Source organism: Haliaeetus albicilla, chromosome 15 (genome assembly GCF_947461875.1).
Source record: "Haliaeetus albicilla chromosome 15, bHalAlb1.1, whole genome shotgun sequence".
Taxonomy (NCBI): domain Eukaryota; kingdom Metazoa; phylum Chordata; class Aves; order Accipitriformes; family Accipitridae; genus Haliaeetus; species Haliaeetus albicilla.
Window position 1 is genome coordinate 3,189,730 of NC_091497.1, and position 20,818 is coordinate 3,210,547.

The following is a 20,818-nucleotide window of genomic DNA, read 5'->3' on the forward strand; positions in this document are numbered from 1 at the left end:
GACTGCATATAATATGATCTTTCCCCAGAAATACCTGGTCATCTTCCAGTAATTAATTAGTTAGGCACTTCTTGAGCTGGCTCGCTTTATTCTTCGTGAATTTATTGAAGCTCTTGTTGAACACATGTATACCTTTGGCTTTCACACTAATCCTCAGCAAGGACAATTTGTCAAATATCATATTAATCAAATGCTTCATCTTATGTCATCTTAAAAACACAAAATAAGCACACACACATCTGTATCCCACCCCTCCACACACACCTTGTGCTTGTTTTGATCCCAATTCTACTTCTAGTGAGGATATCTTGCACTTGGTTGCCTGCCGAAATAGATAATTCTTGTTCTTAAACAAACAAAGCAAGCAAGGAGCAAAAGAAAAAATACCGTTATTCTTGCAAGAAGGGAAGACCAGAGAAACCGAGTAACTCACAGATGGGACACAGCACTGCTGGGCACTGAACCCAGAACTGCTCCATGTCTCTTGGAGGAATCTCTTTCCTTCGAGCTCTGAGCTTGTAAATTTTGGTTGATGGTGTGGAGAAAAAAATAGGCTGCAGCAGCAAGAGTCTTTCAGAAACCTGCTTTGTGCCCCAAACCATGATTTGCAACATGCAACCCCATGTCTTCTCATTTCCCTCACTCCTACTCCTCACACGTGCTTTCTCTCGTAGCTCCTGCTCTCAGAATACGTGCAGCCTAACACGTACTTTTGTGCAATAATTCCCAATAATTTTTTTCTTTCCAGTTAAGATGGGAGCCTTGGAGTTAGGGATTTACTAGTCGACATGATTCAGTGGTGGTTTGGCATATAACTTTTTCCTTCTTTAGTAGCTAGTTAGCTGAAAAAAACTCATATATTCATCATCATTTCTGAACAACCACAAGTCAGAGACATTCTGACTGTATCCAACGTTCCCGAAGTACAAGGTTGTTTTCTTGGAAAGAGCAACAGTATTGGGGTGGCAAGTGAGGAATGTGATTGCACCTAGTCATGTGAGCATTTCTTCTTTTAATCCCCTTCAAATCAAATAAATTAAGCACTCATTAAACTGTTTTTATGAAGGTGTGCACCAGCATCAACAAAGGCTGAGCATGTCTCCAACTTAAGTTCACAAGGAGTTATTTTTATAAGCTCCAGCAAACCCCATTTTGAGAAGAATATATAGCCCTACTAGAAAGCTTGATAATAAACTGACTATAATTACGGAAACATATGGAAATGCCATCTATAATTTTTGTATTTTGGTATACATAATCATATGGTGAAGAATTTTTCCAAAGTGTACTCAGTGTATAAAGTGAATAATAGGTAATAGTTACTTCCTTTAACTACTTCCGTCGCTCAAGATTCAAGTCATAATCCAAGATAAACTAACTTCAGGAGGTCAGGCTTACTGTAGGTTTTATTATCCCATGTAAAACAGAAACAGAGTTGATGATAGTTTTCTTCAGGGCAAGAGTCCATTAGTAATTGACACTAAAAAACTGTTAAGTTCATACTCTTGCTCTAAACATTTTCATCTTTCTCAGCAGCTGTAAAACGAGTGCTTTGTATTCCAGTGTGTGGTGGAGCCAAGAATCCAGTCTTGATAAAGGTGAATTAATCAGCTGGAAGGGACAGATGAAACAAATCTGAGAGGAAGGAATGTAAACTTGTGTTACGTGATAGTGAACTGTAATATAGGTCTTAGCCTTGAGTGCGTTAACTTTGGTGCTCTCTCGCTGGTCCTCTGCTTAGCTTAAGCACATGTACGTTTTTGCAGTCTTTCAAGGCCTATAGATTCCATGCCATTTGAGTCAGGAATGGACTTTGTTCTACGTGCAAGCAGCAGCTAAAATAACTGGATGTTGATGCCTATTCAGAGCTGGTAGATGCTATTCATGTGATTACATTCATTTTTACTGTACAAGAGGTGTTCATACACTTTAGAGAAAACAGATAAAGTTTGCTGTCTTTTGCTTACAATGGAAATTATGGAAGGGATTATTATAGGATCTGCTATTCTGACTCACGGGCTGGTAAACTAATTACACTGTGATGCAATGCCACTCTTATATGGATCAGAAGTTTAATTAGCTGTCAGGGTGTATAGCACCCTTGCATATAGAGACACTTTGGCATTTTAAATATAACTCATATACACCACTCATATTTGTTGCCTAATATCTTGTTAACACAATTTTGAAATTTTGTTTTGCATACCAAGAAGAGCTTACCTCTTTCTTCAATTTATTCCTTAGTGATTGTTTTGCAGGATGCAATATTAGAATCAGAGTCCTTGGGTATGTTCTTAAGTCTCAAAAGCATGACTGAGTTACTGCATGTGGACTTCTCAAAGGCACACTCTAGGTCTAAGGGGAAAGCAAAGTAGTTTAACTTAGTTTGACTTTCTTCAACCCTGGGTTAACTCAAAATTACCTTATACTTGCTGTGGATAAAGAACACACAAAGATTGTTATCACAGCTGAACGGAAGTTGAGAAACTTTTCTAAACCGCAGTACTGTCTGATCCCTTACTGATTTTAGCACTCTACGCCTATAAAGCCAACCATTTGAAGATATACCTTAATGCTTATTTGAACATAAGTTGTCGCAGTTCTCACGGGCTTTTATTTCTAGATAGTCTCATTATCTAGAAGAAGGTGAGAAACACAGAATTTGCTTGCCAGCGTTTCAATTAATAAAAGAATGATGAAGCAGATGAGCGCAACAAATGGAGAATGTATTTAGTCATACAAGATTTGTCTCTTTCTTTTAACCAATAATGTGAAGGGGGGTTTTGGTATTTTTTTTTCCTGAGGAAGTTGTGGGCTACAGGGTGGGGTAACAACACGCACCCCCTTGCATTCCTCCTGGCCCAAACTTGGACGTTACTCAAAGCCTGTGTTGCAAATCTGCCTGATCATGAGTAAGAACATCTGTCACTGTGGTAAACACTAAAATATTATGGGATATATTCTGATTTCGCTCAATCTGTTTTGAAATAACACTGCTCACTAGTCTTAACAAGAATATATACTAGTGACCTATATTCACCTTCTGTGAAGAATACTACCTGAGTAGACCTACTCATTTTGTTGTAAATTAAATTTAAAAAAAAAAAATTTAGAGTGATTTTATAGTTTCTTTGAGTTTGGTGGGTTTTCTTTCTTTTAATTTTTTTTCTTTTTTTTTTTAATATATATATTTTGTCCAGCTAATTGTTCTGGCTCTGCAGTCAGTCAAATATTTAATAAGAACACATATCCAAATTCTTTTCTCTAATTATTTGTTGTTGTTGTTACACGTATGCATTGAATACATACACAAATATGGTTTAGAAGCCTGAATTCATTAAAGGAAAGCCAGAATGGAAAACTTGATCTGGAAATTCTTATCCCATGGAATACATTTAATGATTACAGATATGAAATGTTTTGGCTAAGAGTTTTAGAGCAAATGTAAAGTCCTGAAGATTGGCTCTAAAATATAACTAAACTCCAATTCATTGCTGGAATGAGGAGGACTAATCATGTGGATAAACACAAGAACACATTTTTGAAAGGCTTTTGATCTCCACATAAACAATGTACGCTTCTAATAAAAAAGGTTACAGAACATCCAGAAGTTTAATGTGTAAGAGTATAGAAAGCTTTTCAATATAAACAACTCATTTAGTAAGGAATCCAGATCTTGATGTAAGTGCCAGCTTTGAGTTCCAGCTTCTAAAAACTGGGTAAAAATAGATTTGTATTTATCAAGAATTATATGAACATTTTCAGTAACCTAAGGTGAGGACCAAGGAATATAAATTAGATTTAATTTATTAACATAAAAATTTTGCTGTAATGGGAGTTGCTCTCATTCTTGTTTTACAGTAGTCTTTCTCTTAGCAAACTAAAGGTAAAAAAAAAAAAAATCATATGAAGTCTCATTTAAAAAGTATTAGGGTGTATGCTAAAAGGGCCTATCTATAATCATGGAATACATGGCCCCTGGCATGTGTCTGTGGCAATGTGGCATACGTGTGGAAATGTGTTGTTAGATACCTTAAGTAACAGTCATTTTAATTATAGATTGCTCTCAAAATTGTCTAGAAGCGGGTAGGGAACGCTCCCAAGACATTACGTACCCAGACCAGATCCCTTTCTTGAGAAAGAATTTCTTCCTCTGCAGTCAATGGAGATGAATGACTCAAGTAAACTGAAGAAATTCTGACATAATATATAAAGGAACCAAAAGAAAGAAAGAAAGACAATGATAGGTATAGATATGTACATATACATATTTACTTCTCACTTTTACCCAGATGCTCCTCAACTGGAGGTGCGGAGGCAGGCCTTCGCTCTTGAATAGTACGTGAAAAACACACCGTTAAACCCCTCCTGTGACTCTTTGAACGTGCACTCCTTGTCGACAGGCTTTCACACCTCAGCTTCAGAAACACAAATTATCAATTTCTGTTGTTTGGAAAGCTTGAACAATTCAGGGAGATAAGCATACTTCTGACCCATTGCCTAGCGGTGCCTATTTTAAAAACTTGTCCTCTGTGGAAGCCACTGCGAAACGAAACGTTATGCCACTTCAGGGTTGTGCAGTTATGGACTGAAGTTATGCTGGTCCTGAAATACATTTCAGGCTCTGTGCTCTAAGCTTGCCGAGCAGAAGCTCACCTCATTGAAATCAGGTTAATCCCTGAAAAAGTGAGAGCAGTCAATGGCACTAAAGCTTCAAATATGAATGATCAGGAAATGTGAGGTTGCTGAAATAGTATCATCTCTGTGGGAGGACTTAGGGAAATGATGAACTGTAATCCCTTGAACGACTGTCCTTTTTAAGGGAAATTGCTCTAAATGCCCCTTGGGATATATTCTTAAAGTCAAACCTTTATTTTGTCTTCTTACTTTCAGAATGAACAAATAGGAATTATCTTTTTTGCTCCTTACAATAATGAAAAAGAATCAAATAGTCTGGTGGATTATACACGCTCTTTAATTTGATTCCCAGGAAGGATACAAATGTTGTGCATTTGTTATCTTGACCACCTTAAACTGCACTGTTTTTATCAATGTTGCTTAAACAGCAGGGTCAAATATACAAAGTCAGTCCATGTATAGGTCTTATGTATGATGTGTTTAGTAACCAGCATGATTTGTCAGATATTCAATATTAGTGTTAGAGTTTTTGTTCATTATCTTTTTGACTCTCTGGGTATCTCTGTGGGAATCATGTTGGGAAATTACTCTCCTAATTCTCCATGGTAACAGCCACAGAGAAGCTGTAATAGACTACAGGATGAAATCTTCCCTTGTAGATCAGGAAAGAAGGAGCCTGTTCCACTGCCTTCTCTAGCATTAAAGAAAGCTTCACACACCACATTTCTGCTGATTTTGAGAAATTAAAATATTTTGTCCAGACACCTCAGAATTTGATTTTATTCAGGGTTATTCAGATTTAGTTAGGACGTCTGGTGCTCCGATACTAAAGTGATGGACAAAAGGAAGACTGGATGCCTGGGAAGAAAAATGATTTGTGGTCCAGATTATTCTACCCCACATACTTTTGGAAATGGGTTTTGATCAAATCGTTTGCGGAGGTTAATAAAGGATGGCGTTTGGTGCTGCTCTTCTACTGATGAACAAATACGTTTGGCAACTCCGAAGCCATCCGTCAGCCAGATAGGAGGAAGCTCCATGGGGGAGGTGTCGCTTTGACAGATGCCTGCAGCTCTTGCTTGAATCAAATTGATTGTACATCTGGCTGCCTACGACTATATCACACAACGTAGCACAATCTCTTTGTCTCCCTGCCTCCCGCACCCCTGCTCTCCACCCCCCGTTTATTCTGGGTCTGACTCTGCAGCTGTGACACTGCCTTCATCAGCTGGGTAGAGTCTCCACTGCCTGCGAAGAAATGCTTTGCAGAAACGTGGCTGCTGGCCAGACGTCTGTTCTTGTCTCATCTTGTACTTCTGTTTAGACCTTTTGATCTCATTCCTGCCTCTGTTGTTCTGTTTGTTTTACTTCTTGTCCCAAGAATCCTGTTGCTTTTTTGGTGTCCGAAGCCTTTCCTTCAGTCATCGAGCCAGTCTTTCTGTTTGTCCAGGCTGAGGCCTCTACCAGGCTGCAAATGGGTTATCCAGCTGGTGACTGTGGTTATCCGTCAAACCAAAGGACGACTGCAGCAATATAGTCTGTGACTGGGAGGTCTTTTTGACTCCCAGATTTAAGAAGACATTTTGTTGTTAGAGTTGACCAGCATTATGAGTGTCTTCGGAGTGTTATGTATTGCCTGGAATACTCTGTTTATGGTGTGATGGCTTTCTGTTAAGTTGTTAAGTATTTTAAGTATTCCTGCTTTTATACCTCTCTTTTTCAACTTTTAGCCTGTACAAGTTTTTAAAAGTTGTCCTGTGGAATCTTTGAGTCCTTGCTCTGCAGACCTTCCCTAAGTGAAAAGTCTCTGGGTTGTGCAGAGTCTGAACCATTCAGATCGGTTAGTGAGTCTGAAAAAACCTACCACAGAGCCAGAATATTCGTGTACACTGAATTCTAAAAAACTGCAGAACTGGCAAGGGTTTGTTGTGTCCCGTCCACCCCCCCCCCCCCCGCCGGCAATGGCATAATTTGTAATTGCCTTCTTTTTTTTTGCTTAAGAAAGTGTGAAGTATTTTGCATTAATAGCTATGTATGATCTCTGGGGTTTTTAATGAAAAAAAAAAAAGAGTTTTACTCTGAGGACTCTGATAAACTAACTCACATGCATGCTAAAAAGTCTGGTTTGTCATAAAGCAATCCACTAAAACTTAAAAAAGGTTTAATTAATTGTAGGTGACAAGAAGATTGCTCAAGATTTTTTTAGTTTCAATTTTAATTTTTTACCTCAAAATGTGCATTGTAGGTTGAGTGACTGCCATGAAGTATTATTGGAAACTCTGAGGAATCAATAAAAAATCAATATGAGCACAAATGGAAAAGGGGTGAGGCTTTATATACTTTATTTACCAAAGCAATACACTGAGCTTGAAGGAATGTGCTGCATTGACAGAATGCTACAATATCTTCTTCAGAGTATAATACATCAGTGCAATAAGGGATAAGACTGTGGTGAGAGCAATTGGTCAGTGACAGAATGCAGAGTGCACACAGTTAAAGAAATCTTCACCGTTCTCCTGCTGGACTGTCTCCTAACTGTGTATGTGCACTGCCCTAGTAAAACCAACCCAGTTGCAAAAAAGAGATATTTAGAGCAGCTCCTGGTTTATCAACTTCACATCGTTTGCTTTGCTTACAATGAACAGCAAGAAGATGTAACAAGAGTCTCCCCAGTTCACACATGGGAAAACTGCTTGCACTCTGGTTTAGACCCTGCTCTCTTTTACGAACCCTTACAAGAAGGGCCATGGTCACTCCTTAGCAATAACATTGGTTTTTTTTTCAGAATTTGGGTTAAACAATCCTGTCGGCACAAATCCTAGTACAGTACTTCACCTTCATGTTGTCAGAACGCTGGACACCAATGAATACATTTGTGCAGACATACCAATCAGTGATGTTCTTTTTCCTCGTGTCTGTCATGTACATTTGCACAAGCAGAACTGTTACAGGAGCTTTCAGTTTAAAGAAGCATATCCACACAGTGCCCTTCCGTCTAAGGTGGCTGAAGCTTTCCAAATCTTAAAAGTCGGCCACAAATTTCACTGAAATGTTGCATTTCAAGCACAGCAGCAAACAAACACAAACCAGCAGTCTATTTTCCAGCCAGTTCCACACAAGCAGAGATTTCTGAAATATCTTCAATTCTTAGAATGAGTAGCCAGAGTTATATTTGCTCCCCCAAAATTTTCATGATCAGTGTTATGCTTTTTTGTAAGGGCTTTCCATTTGCTATGGGGCTAATAAAATTCAGTATAAAGTGCAGACAGTGCCAAGGCTATATGGGAGACTTTTAATGAATTAGTGTAGTCCACAAAAGATGTATGACTAAGCTTAGTGATCAATATATGTAGAAGCCGAACTGCTTCAAAGACTCCCCAGGCAGATCTCCTGGCAGTTTTTTGGTCTCTTCCATGTGGCTTAGGATGCTTTTGTGAAGTTCCTAAAATATTGCTTGTGCCTTGCAAAGACAAATTCAGAACTGATCCTTTTTCCTCTCTGCAGGGAACCTACAAACAACTTTTGCTGGTCAGTAATCAAGAGTGTGCAAAGACACAGGAGAAAAAGGAAAGAAAAAGGAAAAACGAAAGGTAATAATTGAGATCAGACTGCTACTAGATGAAGACATGTGACCTCACGGAAGCCTAACATCTTCTGTCTCTGTGTCTCGGGATTTATGCCTTTTAATTAGTGTTACCTCTACTCCAGTTTTGTTTCCTTTAAGCTTTTTGCAAGTTTTCATGTGTTTAATGGAATAATTTGATTAAAGCAAGGGAGGGGATAATTTGGGAGAAAGCACAGATCTGTTTAAGAAGGGAGGCAATAAAATGTAATGATGTTGGTAGAGATGGGACATACTGGAATGACTAGTTCAGGGATGTTGTCAGAAGAGCATGTGACCTTTAAAAAAAGGGCCAAAAGTTTTTTTGAAAACTTAGTCAAAGTCCACTCATGATCTTAACATTAGGGAGGAAGTCTTGCAGCAGTTTAGCGCTTGTCACTGTCTCTGAATTACTAGTAGTTTGGAACAACTATCTTTTGTCCACAAGGTCTGGTCTCATATATATGTAACATTACAAAATACTTCACTGTTGGATAATATTGGAGGTAGCTGTATCATAGAAATAAACTATTAGGGGAAAATACAAAGAGCATGTGTGCAGTGTGTTTGAAGTATGCTATTCCAATGACAGTGGCTGGCAGAGAAAAAGCAAATTCTAATGTCTTTCTCAAATTAAACTACTGCAAGAGCCAGTTACCCTGTGCTCTTAACTCAAAGGAAAGATAGTGGGTTGAAAGCTAAACAGCAGCAAGCAATGACTTTTTGAATAACAGGCACAGCAAGTAAAACCAAAGATAGTGGATTTATACTGGTTTGCTAGGTACACCTAATCCTAATATTCATGACCTCTGAGGGAGGGAAAGCATATACAAATGTATCTGGAATATAATATATAAACAGGTTTTTAGACCTGCTTCAGGACAGTTTGCCTACATTCAATTTTTTGTGAATTGTTTTATTCTCAAGAATTATTACCAAAATAAGAGACATTCCAGGTCAGCCACTCTCCACCGACCGACCCAGCTGCGACGTGCCTCCCGGAGAAGAGCCCAGTGCAGAGCCTGTCTTCCAGAGAGGGTCTCCCACGTCTGGAACAAGCAGGATGGAGTTCGGGAACCCCATCCTCTGCAGTGAGTCCTCGCTTTGTGTCTCCCAGCAGGACCAGCACCTGTTAACTGGGTGAGTTCACCGAAGAAATGTCGCCAGCTTGTTACATGACGATAATAGCAGTGCGCGTTGTACGGCTAAATCATAAGATTGCAATAAAATGCAACATTTCCATACATCTATCATCTGAAGGCTACGGCTGGAAATGCCTGTATCTCACCCTTCTCTGCAAAATTACTAACTCAGTGTTATCAGTGAATTCAGAAAGCCAATGCTTACAAACCCAGCAAGTACCAGCAGAGTCAGCTGTTGGAAATGCATGCAGGTAGGAATTCTTTTGTGGCACTTTTGTTTATTTTAAGTATCACACCCTGTCCCAGACTGAACATTAGCCATTTCTATCATTTTCTTTATTCACTCCCAGTTGTTCATTAGACTTTTGTTTCCTTTGTTCACCTTCACAGTTTCAGTGCCTTAGATATGCTTGTTAAACTCCCTTTTTGGCTTAATGCACTTCGGAGAGTGATTTTAATTAAACTATGGTAGTTAAGGTACATGATATTTCCTGAAGATTAAATGAATCCGGAGAAGTTCAGTAGTTCTTGGCTGCACCCTAGCAGGGAGGTGCAACTCATCATTATTTGTCAAAAATGCTTTGTGTTTGCTGAGTTTCTCTTACAAAAGCAAAAGAAACAGTAGATAAGTATGATTTTCGAGTGGAGTATGAACTTTCTAGCAATTTTTTTCTTTTTTTAGTTTTGAGGCACAACATCTGCGTCACTTTGATGGTGGTTTCTGAGTGCGCTAAGCCCCCTGAGTTTCTCCTCTTACTATCCAAGGCTGCTATACGACTGTGAGTATACTTGTCTATTGGAGGACACCGTGGCCAGTGACATGAACCAGGTGCGGGGTGGGGTGGGTGGCGGAGAGCCCCAAAAGGACAACTGCATTCACTTACCTGTGCTAACTGGCTTTTGGGGGAAGTGAAAGACTGAACCAAACTTGTTCTTTAATTTAATTTGGGGGTTTGATATTGACAATACATATAGTATTTCCAAAGACTAGAGACTGTTGAAATTCTTGGCTTAGGTGGATGGTTCTTTAGTGGAGTTGCCCTTGTTTTACAGCAGGACTGTATATGGCTTGTAATATCCTGTACATGACTTAGCCAGCATTTGAAAATATACATTGTGAAGGTGTATAAATGAATCAGATAGGAAAAAAAAATTAGACTATTCACCTGGCTTCAATATTTGGCTTTAGATGAGCTTCTTAATGCATAGGTGTAGCATAAATAAATGCATATAAACTCAGTGTGAAAACTGATGAGCAGTGTAGTTATGAAACCTGATCCAGTATTAATATTTGCTGATGAGCAGTCAATTACTGTGCCTTGATCCAGAGAAGGATCTTACATTCCAGAAGCCACTTGAACCATATTTACTCAGACACATCCAATAAAAGCCTATTCAACTCTAGTGCTCTTTAGGCTGATTTCCTATGGAAATTCTCCAGCCTGCTGTCTGATTGGGTGGAAAGCTGTAATCTCTGAGATAATTGCGTTTGAAAGATTTTGAGAAAATAGTGACTGGTGGAGGAGGGAGACATTCTAGGTGACCCGACTGAAGAAAAGGCTTCCGTGAGGTCACAGCTTCTTAGAGATTCCCTGGTGATGAAAACTTTCTCAGTGTTTGAAGCGTCCCTTTGAAATAGAGGGCACGGAAGATTGCAGCTGCCTGCCTTGTCTGTGCATCAAGCTGAAACAGCCCCTTTTTCTCCCAATCATCTGGTCGCAACAAGTGTGGTTCCTCAAAGGACAGAGCAGCCCCCTTCTAAATTGGAGGGAAGCTACACAGCTGGGCAGCAACTGCCGTCATATAACTTGGGAGCTGGGAACTATATAGGGCAGGGGGGAAAGAGTCTGCTAGACCCCTTAAGGCCTTGGCCCCCAGCCACGGTACGTCTGCACCTGATGCAGAGTGCGTGGCTTGTAGGACTGAGACAGACACGCAGGAGACAAGGCAGCACTAATTCCTCTAATTGGAGAGGCATTTGTTTTATCACACTTTGCTGTAAGAGAGCACGAGTCCTGCAGGGTCAGACGACTGCCATTTGCCGTAGAAGAGCATTCAGAGCTCTTAACTCCAATTGTGCTCCTGCAGAGTCTCCATTCAGGCTTGTCCTGGAGAGTAACAGGCCAATTTAACCTGCTATGCTGCATGCGAGAACTTGCCTTATGTAACCTGCTACCCGTTAATACCTCTGGCTTCTATTAACTAACCACAGTCATTCAGAAATTAACAGAGAAATGCAAATGAAAAATAAGAAACTCAAAGGAATAGAAATATGTAGGCGTTGAGGGCCGTGGGTTCCCTAGTGTAGGCTGGAGAATGAGACAGTAACTGGTCCTAGCTCAGGCACTGTTTATCATGTAAATCAATTGAATCAAGTGGAAATAGTACTTAAAAACTCCTGTCTAGCAGAAATGGGACTTGATGGCTTAAACTTGTACAAACATATTTCAAGGCTGTCTGGAGCTTAAAATACTGATAATGCTGTGAACTGGAATCTTTTTGTCTTGTTGGTATTGTTAACTCTTTGGTGTCACCTGCTAAATTAACTCATACACTCTGATTTTTATCTGTTTAACAAAGTTTTGTTTGTTTTCAGGTTTCCACAGCCCCTGAATAACACTTTTATAAAGCTTTATAGCTGTCATTAATGAGACTCCTCTCTAGGGTTCATCATGGTGAAACCCTGGAATGTAAAAAAAAGCCTCCCTATATTTTGGGCAAGCTCTAATCACGGTCAGTTAGTTATGGGAAATGGACGTTTTGTAGTGCAAAGGAGTTGATGTGTCCCCCACCACACTTGAAACTTGGTACCGAATTCAGTCCCTCTACAGATGCTTCAGCTCAATTTGATCTATGTTTTTTTTCTCTTTTTTTTCTGTCTTTCTGAACTAAGCCCCTATTTTTTTACCTACAACCTAGCAGACACTGGTATTTGCTGTGAACCTTAGTTTTTTAATGACGCAGCAAGGTAATCACATTCAGATTCCATTTCAGACATCTATAATGAAATTTGTTTCTTAAAGTAGCTAAGTGTGCTTTCCTCTACTGTTCAACTGATATAGAAAATATAACCCTGCTAATTATTCTAGTCATCCATTTTACTTCTATTCTAAGTATTATTCTACTTATTATTCTAAGATAAGGCATTTAGTAGCTATGGGAAGAACTTTCAGGCTATTTGGTTAACTGTCTCCCATTAAATCAATCAATTCAGTGGGCACACTAAAAAGTAAGTAGATCTGGACCTTTGTTCTCTCCCTGTTTCCCTCAAAAAATAGATGGTAGATGAGATTCTGACCCATGTAAGGACCATGGTTCTGATGCAAAGTAAGTTTTGGAAAAGATAGATGCATCCTGTTACACTCAAATTCCATATTATTATGCATAAGAAGTGACCTGAGCATCAGTCCTATTAGCTGCCCTTAGCCTCTATGTGAAATTAAGCTGAACACTGAAGGAAAACATGAACTCTCACAGTTAGGCAGCTTGAAACATATTATTGTTTCAGCAGGAAAAGTTCATTCCAGACATCTGAGGTGCATCAAACATGGGTTTGCTATTTGCTGAACTTTTAGCCATGTATTTTTGCTGGATTATTTCATTAGGGAATAATTCAGACATTCAAAATAATGAAATGAGTGGGAAGTTTATGCATTCATTTTAAAAACTAGTTTATATAGTTCCCATAAGATTGCATTATTCACTGGGTTAAAAAAAAAGTAGATAGAAATCCTTATTCAATTTTGTATTTAGTATTTCTTTTAGGTGATTTCATTTTAAGAACAATGGGGAATTCCCCGAGTAAAGACCAAGCAAACAAACAAAAAGAGGAAAAACAGCTGCTCCTTTAAAGGAGAGCTCTCTGGCACATCAGTTTGGACTGGATACAAGAATGAGTTGGTTTCTGTTGTGTAGAAGTCAACCTAGATGATCATAAATGGTCTGCGGCCTTAAAAATCCACAGGAAAATTTTTTTTATTGATTTCATAATACTTATGGACATAGATGGGGTAGGCCTAGAAAAACAGAGGCTAAAGCTACCTAGAAGAAAACAATTTAATAGGGAAAAGTGTAAAAATAATGATTGCTTCCTTTCATGAGACATACACAAATATAAGATAATACTCTTAGATTTTTTTCTGGTTGTGGTGCTTGTTTGTGGTCTGCAATATTCAAGGAATGTTCTTGCTCCTCTCCATTTATAATTTATTTTGTGACCATATATATCTTGTTTTGAGCACTTAGATTCTATTCACTCTGTATTGCTATTTTAATGCAAATGATTACCAAATAATGACTTTCTACTTAAGAAATAATCTCCATTGCTGCAGGATCTGCATCTGATAATTGAATACGACTAGAACTGTGCAGCCAGAGCAGAGGGTGCAGATGTATAACAGGGATCAAAATCAATTATTGGGCTGCCTCGCTCACAACAAAAGGAACTGTTGCTATTAGCATATTTTGTCTTAAAAAAATAAATAAAAGAGATAATTCATAATGTCTTTAAAATTAAAACAAAAAGTATACCATGAATTCATTTTTTCAGGTGACACTTAATCAGAATAAAAGTCAGCCAGAGTAATTGTTTTTAAACAATCACTGTATCCTCATATTGTTTCTACCAACTTATTAAGCATCTCTGAATGCAGATGGGCTTGTAAGATGGAGAGGCAAGTGCGGTTGTGAATTACGGAAGAAATTCTTATTGTCTTCTGAGATAAGTTTGTGACTTGGAAAATGATTGACTCTACAAGTTTCTTCCACCTGGGAAACTGCCTGACTGCTACTGTGATTTCTACACTGCTATCTCCATTTGAATCTCTATTGTTTTCCACCTTCTCATGGACGCACAGAGGCACGTATGTGCAGGCACATACACACACAGTCATGCAAAATACAGAGAAATTCTTTTTAAGATTTAATTCATTTTACTCGAAATGGCAAGTATTTTCATAGGGGTTTTTTGTCTTTTTGGTATCACTTCCTCTTACAAGGCACACGCTGCATAATCAGCCAACTACTCTGTAATTACGTTGCAAAGACTATGTAAATACCTAATTATTTTCATGCAGATTACTTGATAATTATACTACCAGTTACGAAGTAATTCAAAGAATAATTATCATGTAACTTCCACTTTTTAGATGTGAGGATAAGGCTTTGTTTTAAAGATATAGAGAAGTGCATAATTATCCTGGGGTTACATTCTACTCAGATTGTCGATTATCCTATATTTACAGTACTATTATATGGCTACTGGGCTCAGTATCGTGTTATCACAATTTGAAAAAAAATCTTTGCTCTCTGCTTTGTGACAAGTATTAGACAATGCCAATGTTAAATTTTTTTCTACTTTCCTATTAATTGAAATGAATTTAAGACCTTTTTTGACTGTGAAGAAGAAAATGTATTTTTGCACTAAATTGTACTGTGTTTTTTGAAGAAGAGAATGACATGGGCCCAGATTCTTCAAGGGCACTTGGGTACTGAAAAGCTCAATTATGCCAAATGCATTTTTTAAATTTCTAGAATGGGTACCATAATGTATAGTTTATAAGAATAGTGAGGTGTCCCAGAAAAGGTGCTGTTCCTCTCATAGGCTAGCCTGGAGGGAGAGAGGGTGATGGGTGTCATCTGCTGCTCTCAGGATGGAGTTGTCTTCTTCCATTTGCAACCGCATAAAATAGATTTTGGGTAAAATTTACAACAAGCACTTTGTGGTATATGAAGTGACTCCAGGACTGTCATTTCATTTCTAGCCATGAAGCTACAGATTAATGAATTTGTTGCCTTGTTGGCCCAGTTAATCTTTCATTACATTATAGAAAATGAAACAGCTTGAATAGCAAGGGATGAGAATGTTCTTTTCCTCCTTCTGAGAAGCCCAGTATCTTGCTCGTTAGCTGTAGCCAGTGGAGAAAGAACAGAGCGTACAGCATGATTTATTTCTATTATAATGCCCAAATACTCCTCCAATTATCTTGATGCTGAATTTAGATGCAGTACACATCACCATGGAAGTAACAAGGCTGCATATAGGGGATATGACCCCAGGCTATCTAATAGTAGGCAGTAGTTGAGCAAAGGGATGATGCCATCCATAAGGTTACGGAGGACCAACGTTAGGCACAAGCAAAAGAAACGATTGCCTGGAGCAGCATGTTGGCGGAGCGGTTGCAAATTCATCATCTGCCAGAGAGGGTGTCTGGGGAGCTTCACAGTAGTGATAGCAGCCTGTGACTGCCTGATACCACCTGAGCAGCTCCTCCGGCACAGCCCTTTCAGGACAAGCCCAGTTGTGGAGCCTGGACAAGGTCGATGCTACTAAGGGGAGACAGCGACACCAGCACACTTGAAATTTTACCTTTGTTCTGCGTGCTTCCACCCAAACAGGTAGCAGGGAGCTCTGTCTCTGAGGGACAAAATGAGAAGGAGGGAGCCGGTGCCTCCTTTCTTTCTTCTCCACTCATCTTACTGTGCTGTGTTGGAAATACTCATTACCTGACGTGTATTACCTGATGGAAAATGGGCATCATTGCCTGATGCGAGTGAAGCAGAAGGGGAAGCTTGCTGAGTGAGGGCTGATGCTTTTGGGAGCTGCTCTATGACTGCCACACAGCTAGATTTTACCAGTAAGTTATTTTGCTGATAAAAGGATGGCAACCCTTGGTATTATTTACATTTCCAAGAAACCCCGAACGAACCTTGAAACTATTTTCATAAAAGGACTGAACATATTATGGTAGCTCTGTTGTTACAACTGTCATTACAATGTATAAACGTCTGTAAAAACCAGTATCACGGGCATCAGGATCTGTTGCATCAAGTGTAAGAATGCAGAGAAAACTCCCTGTATATAGGCATGCAAGATTTCTCAAAAAGCATCTTGGTAAAGGGTGAGGTAGCTACCAGTTTTGAATGTAAGGTACCTTTTCTCTGCTGCCTCTGCAGCAGCAGCGAATCTCTCCAGAATTATCTGCGTTCTTACTTACTTCTTTTTACTCAGGCAAAGAAACCTAGAGAGTCATGGTTCCTTCTTGCCCTTGCACAATACAAATGACTCCACTGACATTGCATCAGTGCCAGCTTGGCTTGGAGGAGGATTTGCTTCGGGATTGTTCAACAGGCTTTTTGCCTAAAAACCTTTCTAAATCCAGTGTGCTACCCACGCTCTTAATCAAGGCAAGCCTATGTATGTATTGTTTTATGGTTTGTAAAACAGAACCCAGTCTCTCATGTATGTGTGTAAATCTATTTTATATCTACTTGTATATATATATATATATATAAAAAATACATATAAGTCTTTGTGTAATTTTTGTATCTGCATGTACATATCAGACAGTGGCTGATCTTAAGGAGAAAATGCCCCATTGTAACTGAAAACTTGCTATCAGACACCTTAGTATCGTATATCTAATCCACTCAAACTGCTAGACAGCATGTCCTGGGGCTCCCGGTGAAGTTTCAACTGGTACCTTTCAAAAGCATCCCGCCTGCTGACACCCTGGAGCTGCTGAGATGTTGCACAGGTGACAAAAGGGGCCAAGGCAAATCTGAGCTGCCAGGGAACCTTTTGGCTAATCTGTAAGAACAGATTGCCAAAACATTTTGTTTCATTAGACTGGAGGACGATCAGACCTAAGATAATTTTTAATGTGTTTTCAATGTTCCAGCTTTTCCCATTCTTACTGTGGCAACTGGCCAATACTTCCAGTGTAAAATGTATAATGGGCTGTCAGGACCAGAGACATTGTGCTTATTTGGCAAGACTTAGACATGGCTTACTGCATAGTTTTAAAAATCCACTTAGGTTGTTAATTCCATCCTTTTTTAACCTGGCTGTTCAGATGCGCTGTTTTTGGGAATGGCTTCAGCCAGCTGGTATAGTAAATGATGAAGAGTAAGAGTTGGACGTGTCTACTCTCACTGGATGCTGCTTCTTTTATAAAAAGCCAAATATATGAGACGCATCCCCTGTGTGCTGAGCCAGTCTGTCCTTTCCTGCATACCCCTCAAAGCGATGTGCACAGTGAAAAACACAAAGCTGCACTGTGAAATAGCAGGAATCTACCTATTCCCAAAGAGCGGTATTGGTCTCTGATTGCTGCAGCTGTTTAAATGATTCAGGCACTGAGAAAGCCATGACTCACAGCACTGTTACTGGAGCAGCCCAGTCTCCCTAATGGTGAATGTCTGACTCGCTAGGTATGATTTCTCCAGGAGATGCATGATATAGGATACCAGAGAGATAGCACAGGATGTGTGTGGGTGTTACAGATGGCACAGGAGTTATGTGTGCAGGGCTAGAGCACATGGAGCCTTAGGATTTGCTATGCCATATTTAACAACAACCACAAAAAAAAGTCTTTCTGCATTAATGACCCGGTAACAGCAGCTTTGGCTCTGCACCCTTGTTCTCTAATGTGCTTCATTTTCAAAGCTGGAAGTAAAGGGAATGTAGTCCCAATCTTCATAAAAATCTGCTTTTGAAAGCTATTTTAAAAGCTTGGGTGTTGTAGCAGCAAGGCTGGGGAGTATTCAAGTGATGTAGCATATGTTCATGGTGTCACTAACTCTCCTGGTGGAATCACAATCCTTGTGATAAAGTTAGTATTTTCTTCCACTTGAATTAACTGCCCAAATGAGGAAGTTGCACGAGACCAACAGCTATGTTTCTGAGAAGAAAGTGCATTTTACAATTTCCTTGGACAATAAATACCTAGCAAGACTTTCCAATGGTCTTTTAAAACAAAGTGTTCAAACGTTCACAAAATATGTCAAAATGAGAAGTTCTTAGGAAAACAAATTACTTTAAAACATCACTGCAAAACATGGCAGGGAATTCAGTGGCCTAGATGCAGAAGTTTAATGCTGTAGGGTACCCGAGACATCCACATGGGGCTGGAAGATGTGGCAAACAGAGAAGTCCTATAGCTGACCCAAACCATTCCAGAGAGCAGGCAGGGTACTTTACATTTACTTTTGTGGTAGATGCCTGTTTTTAGGCCACCGAATTCCACTTCTAGATTCAGCTAATGTGGATTGTCTCACCAATCCATGTCTTGCAGGTGGTGTGCTATAACCGGCTTGCAGAAATCGTACTCTGCCCTCACCCTGCTCAGCCTGTCCTCTCCTCCGTGCATCGTGCTCGCTGGGACTGCATCCGTGGCTTCAGCTTCAGTTTTAGCTTGTGCCTCCATCTCCCTGCTCAGTTCTTCCATTTCCTAAAATAGGCAGATTGCAAGGAGTCTGAGTTCTTGAAAAACTCTGATGGGAGTTTTGGTCTCTGAAAAGGTCAGCAAGGTAGCTGGTGGAGGCTGGAGTAGCTTGAGGGCTTATTGGTTTCTAACAGAAGCTTGGCTGCTGTGATTTGTGAGTGAAAATCTTGTGCAGGTTATACGTCATCCTGGTTTTCTTTTTATGCCCATGCAAGACACACTGCAATGCCAGTACCTTGTCTGGAAAGCCTGAGCTTTGCTCCTGACCGGCCAGAACTTGTAAAAGTGGGCATGAATGTTGGCTGACCTAGGCAGCTGTGTGAAGCCATGAACTGCAACTGCGTCTGGCAGTTTTGCGGTGGGAAAAAAACTGTTCTGTGTTGCAATGAATGACTGAGGGCATGGTATTTAATCGAACAGGTATAATATACCTGTGCACTTTTTTCTTTCAAACTGTAGAAAAGAGTATAAGCAGGTAAATAAACCAAAACTATCTGGAAGCTTTCCTGGCTTGATCTGGTCTACCAGGACTCCTGCCTAAGCAGCTCCTGTTCAATACAGAAAAGACGTCTGGGCACTTATCCTGTGTCCAAAACATAATCCTTTTGTGTGCGTTGGGATATGCTCAAATCCTACCTTACAATGTACTGTTTATACTTTTTCTTCTGCTTACAACTCTAGATAATATGGGTAATTTAGTGGATTCAGGTCTTTGGACACGTATGCCCTCATTTATTTATTTTTATCACACCAGTGTTGCATTTTGCTAAGTAAACATTACAGGGATGCTCAGTCTGCTCTCTGTGGATATTTAGATTCAAAAGGAACCATAAGACTTTGCAAAGAAGTGAATATTCTGTGGATTTCCTGACTGCTTCTTGTACCAACTACTTCATCTTATCATTTTCTCAGGAGATAGATACACTGCATGATTCATTGAAGTCATTCACAACATTTTATATTGACTCGCACCTTTGCAAATTGTATGAAAATTCATGCAGTGTCTGAATTAGCCAGTGATCCTTAATGCTTCCTGTACAAGTCCATTTGGCATTCTATAAATGGATTTAAGATTCCAGACTGATTCAAGTGAAAAAGCTATGAAACTAGACTTTTCTTAAAAAAATATAAATTGCTGATAAAGCTTGTCTCTTACCAAATACATGAACACACATATGAAGAATTTCTCACTATTTTAAAATAATGCAAAACTCTGGAATTATCTGATAGAATCCATTATAATTAACATTGCTGAAAATATCTATTACACAAATATGACCCAGTTGACACTACAATTATTTTTGAATTGCATTCATCATGACTATGTTGACATCTGCTATTCCTTCTTTTTCAGGTGACATCCTTTCCTCTGCTTATGAAAGGAAGACTTTAATCATACTTTGCAAACAAGTTTTAAATAAATAATTTGCAGTTTAATCAACTATAGGTACTTTTTGTTGTCCAAACCTAAGATTTTAATTAAGTGAAATATACATAAAAAAATATCTGGAAAATAGTTTAGCTTTTTAAAAGACAAAGTTTTCAGAAGTAATTGCCCTATTGGAAAGAAAACTGAATTAAAATATTAAAGTGTTTGGTGTTTTCAAATGGAGCAAGTTTTGTGGATGTAATACTCGAAGAAAATGCTATAGGAACTTCTAGAATCAAACATTTTCAACTGTACTATTTGAGAAAAAATGTTGACACTCTTCCTATAAGTTCTCTTTCTGGTTAATAATAATTGTTCTGCTAAATATTCTACAGTATTTAATTACAAATTAATTTGTATTTTGTTGTTTTCTTAAAAGCAAATGATTTGAACCCATTCTCTGTGGAGTTCCCTGCTTTGAATTAGGCTCATTCCGTTCCCAACTAACATTCATTAAAAAGGATTATTTAAGTCACAGCCATTTCACGCTGCATTGTAGTGTATCCTAAACCACTCGGTTAGGGTGAGGTAGACGAGACTGCTATAGGAATAACAGGGCATGTCAACATCATTGAGAGCAAAATTGATAAATATAACAACTTGCCAATTGCCCTCCCCCTCTGCACCTCTTCAACTTGAGAAAGAAGGTGGAAATGTTTAGGAGCTGTTATCTGTAAGTAAAACGCTCTTGCTTTAAATTACTACTTTTCTCAGCCATCTAATGTAAACGAGGTGAAATATCAGAAGGCTGAGTAGTTCTTCTTAGTAGGTCATGTTCGGGAGT